The sequence below is a fragment of the Neoarius graeffei genome, chromosome 28 (genome assembly GCF_027579695.1).
Source record: "Neoarius graeffei isolate fNeoGra1 chromosome 28, fNeoGra1.pri, whole genome shotgun sequence".
NCBI lineage: Eukaryota > Metazoa > Chordata > Actinopteri > Siluriformes > Ariidae > Neoarius > Neoarius graeffei.
In genome coordinates this window covers 33,024,564-33,028,713 of record NC_083596.1, presented here as the reverse complement: position 1 = coordinate 33,028,713, position 4,150 = coordinate 33,024,564, and the positions used below count along the sequence as shown (strand labels likewise).

Here is a 4,150-nt window from a genome sequence, read left to right as displayed (position 1 = left end):
ACATTATGGCTTAGAGTGGACCATTTTGTGTCTGAAAGTAGGCCTATTTACCAGATTAAAGTTATTTGACTTCTGCCGAAGTCTGCGCTTCACTGCCGTTTGATAAGGTGCAATATTTCCCGACTGAAGTCGTTAATAGTGGCTATTTGTTTGAACAACATGACAAATTTTACATTAAAAGTATAGTGTAGGCTAAAAAATGAAGTCAAAATTTATTAGTAGTAGCATACTGTATTTGTGTAACCACGTTATGTTCACTAGCACGTCCCTGCACCATAGCCTACGTGAACAAGCGGTAATAGGATATTACTTTATAATGATTTATATAATTATGTATTTATATATAATTATGTTATATAAAATATTTATATATTAAACAAAACTAACTAACTAAACTAACAAAAAACTAACTTTTTAGGTTAAATAGGCCCAGATGATATAGTATGCATGTTTATGACAGGAAGGGGCGTGGTATCACAATGGTGGCTCTCCATCGTGATGGATGACCACCATCGTTGATGGACAATGGCATCGTCTATCGGCACAGCCCTTGTGTGTGTGTGTGTGTGTATATATATATATATATATATATATATATATATATATATATATATACACACACACATACATACATACACACTGGGCGGCATGGTGTAGTGGTTAGCGCGGTCGCCTCACAGCAAGAAGGTCCAGGTTTGAGCCCTGTGGCCAGCGAGGGCCTTTCTGTGCGGAGTCTGCATGTTCTCCCCATGGGTTTCCTCGTGGGTTTCCTCCGGTTTCCCCCACAGTCCAAAGACATGCAGGTTAGGTTAACTGGTGACTCTAAATTGACCATAGGTGTGAATGTGAGTGTGAATGGTTGTCTGTGTCAGCCCTGTGATGACCTGGCGACTTGTCCAGGGTGTACCCTGCCTTTCGCCCGCAGTCAGCTGGGATAGGCTCCAGCTTGCCTGCTACCCTGTAGAACAGGATAAAGCGGCTAGAGATAATGAGATGAGATATCCCACGCTGCATCATGACAGACCAACTGCACTGATTCAGTTACAGGTTGCCAGGTCTGTATGAAACACCCACAACCTACACACTAAATTTTAAACTCAAACATTATCCTGTCATGACAGTGTGTTTTTTTTTTTTATAGAGGTGGATAACAAAAAAACCCAATATATAAATACTCAAACAATACTGTCCAAAAATCTTGGCACCCTATTGTTTTCTTCATACAATGTTATAGATTTCTCATCTCATCATCTGTAGCCGCTTTATCCATCTACAGGGTCGCAGGCAAGCTGGAGCCTATCCCAGCTGACTACGGGCGAAAGGCGGGGTACACCCTGGACAAGTCGCCAGGTCATCACAGGGCTGTTATAGATTTCTATTTTATGATTTCTACATTATCAAGTAATTAACCTACATACACTGAACTTTACAACAGCTGCATGCATGTGAAATAGAAAAACTGACTAAGGCAGAAAAAACCATTTTGGATAAAGTTGTCCGTTACAAGTAAAAAGTAACCAATAACCAAACTTAATAAACTCAACGTGTGATCATTTTATGTTGCAATTCACAATTATTCTATGGTTTTCCTAAAAAAAAGTAGTACTCGCAAAATAGGGGACAAGTGGAAATTAACCCCCACTTGCCTAGCCTGGGCCCGCCCATCCTAAGCGTGACGCAACACGAGGGCCTGTTGTGAACTTAGTCTGGCCAGGCAAGCTATCTACAGCTCTTCCAAGCTCCCGAAAAATCGGGAACCAATCAACTTTGAGCATCTCCAATGGCCCTGGGTAGAGGCGTGTTCAAGGCAGTGACGTAGTAGAACTGCGACCGGAAGCCATAGATTGTTTACAGAATCTATGCCGGAAGTGCTTCATTCACGCTTCCGCATCTATTACGCATAGATGCTGTATTGAAAGCATTCAACGGGAAGTTCTCATTGAAAACGGAGCAAAGAGCAGCCCTGGAGGTATTTATTGAAAGGAAGGACGTTTTCACCTTGCTCCCGACCAGCTTCGGTAAGAGTTTAATCTACCAGTTAGCCCCGTCGCGTCGCATATGTCAGAGGAAAGAGTGATGTGATAGGTTTAAGCTTCGTCACAGCCTTTTCTGGCTTCGACCAGTAGCAAACTGAGGCATTTCAGGGAGGCGGGTCAATCACGGGCTCTGGGAAACGGTTGGGCTTAATATCTTGGCCAGACCAATAGCTCGGAGAGCTTTGAAGTCGCATTAGCCAGGCTACCACTTGCCCACCAGGGTTTTAAAAGTTAATGTTGAGCCCTGGACATAAATCACTGAATGACAACTTCAATAAAATTACAAATACAGGGAGATCATCTCATCTCTCACCAGGATCAATGTTGGATTAAAGTGATAAACCTTAAAACAATAGGAGTTACTAGAAGTGATAGAATTATGACCTCTCTGAATTGATTCACTGGGGGGGGGGAGGAGTGTAAAGAGGATTGCAAATTGCATAGATAGGATTGGTTTAAAAATATATTGCAATTAGCATGCTCAAAATGTTTTACTTCCAAAATGTTGTTTTGATCTTGTCGCATATAGTCACCACATACAAAATAACTGATAGTGCGTATGAAATAGCATTGGAGAAATTGGTCATTGGACGAACTGTCCTCATCCCACCGGAAGTTCCCAACTGCGCAGTGTATTGAGAGATATGAAAGGGGCGAATACTGTTAATGTGCTCGTTCTAGCACTTTTGTTTCTATAGTAACAGCTCGTGCCCAAGGGCTTGTCTGGTGGACATTCCACATAGTCTATGAATAACTGCCTCAGCACGTCCCGTTGTTTTATTCCGAGCTTATTTGCTATTCTGGTCTAAATCTGGCGACTTAAGTACGCATTAGCTGCCTTTTCTCCTGAAAAAAAGAAGAGTTAGCACCACTGGTATCAGCTAGGCCAAGCCTAGGTCCATGTGCTTACTTCCCATCAAACCACGTGAGGCCGTGAAAAAGTAAAACAGCTTCGAGCTTGAGGAGTTAAAGGGGTGCGGTCTAAATCCACAAAAGCCAGAAATTAGCATTTGAGCAGTTAACACCTAATTGAAGTGTCGTGTTAAAACACCACAAAAATGTCTTTCGCGACAAAATACTGTTGGATAAATAACCAGCGACCGGTTTTAATCAAAAAGATAACAGAAGTGTTGAGGCCCAAGTGAACAACTAGCACTAACTCAGGGCTTTGTCGAGGGTGAATCCAGTTAAACAACCTGCCAGCTTCTTTTAATTCACTCTCAAATCCAATCTATTCAAAGACTTCATTAAAAAAAAAAAAGGCACAAACCTGCTTGGTTTCGTTCAGTAAGAGTGAACATGTCAAGAAGGGTACTGTGTTGTGTTAGCATACTAGGACTCTTACAGAGCATGAAAAAAGACAAATGGCCAAGTTATAATTAACCTCACATATAATCGCTATTTTTATTATATATTTTTTTTCTATTTAACGACCAAGAGTTAATTCACTTGGTTAAGCCTTCAACGTAAAAATGTAACTGTAATACAAGCTAACAATTCTAGCCATCAATGCGGTTTTTGGGCCTGTCACTCGGCCAGGTTCCCGTCCCACAAACCCGCAGCGAGTGTGAATGTTTCCACAGAAGCTCCATATGAAATTACTACCGGATACTTAATTTACCTTCAGCCTCGGAGGTAGAAGTGTCTGTGCAGGAAAGAGAGTATTTTAAAGCTCCTCACTGACCTGCACGCTAGCAGCAAACACGCGCGGGAGAAGAAGATGGAAGCGAGAGAGGGGGACGGAAGTGACGTCAGGGTGGAAATGCACCACAGTGAGTTGAAAAAAAAACCCCAATAGTTTGTCTGAAAATGATAGATTATGTCTTGTATGTAATAAATAATGTACAAATTGTTATATCTGGTATGTTTATATTTCTATCACGACAGAGAATCAGTTGAACGAACACAGCTAAAAACAGTCTTTTTAAAATTAGGACAAACACAATTACAGAATATTACTTAATTTGTTCACTTGAGCCCAAGCTGACTCACTCAGTACATGACTTTTTCATCAGTTAGTGTGGACTTTTAATTAGACTTTTCTCATTTAAATTTAATTTATATTGTTTTATTAATTGTCTGGATAAAACAGTATGTATGTTTTGTATGTTTAG

General features: G+C 40.8%; 1 protein-coding gene across 3 annotated transcripts in view; it reads right to left on the bottom strand.

Annotated features, from left to right (window-relative positions):
- The window catches only part of btf3 (basic transcription factor 3), a 33,304-nt gene extending 29,504 nt beyond the window's left edge, over nucleotides 1-3,800 (bottom strand). For 2 of the 3 annotated variants that reach the window (XM_060912541.1, XM_060912543.1), the window contains exon 1: nucleotides 3,721-3,800. The gene's annotated coding sequence lies outside the window, so the exon portion shown is untranslated. Of the gene's footprint in view, nucleotides 1-3,657 lie in introns of all 3 variants that reach the window. The other variant, XM_060912542.1, reaches the window with a different exon arrangement.
- Nucleotides 3,801-4,150: the final 350 nt, after the last annotated feature.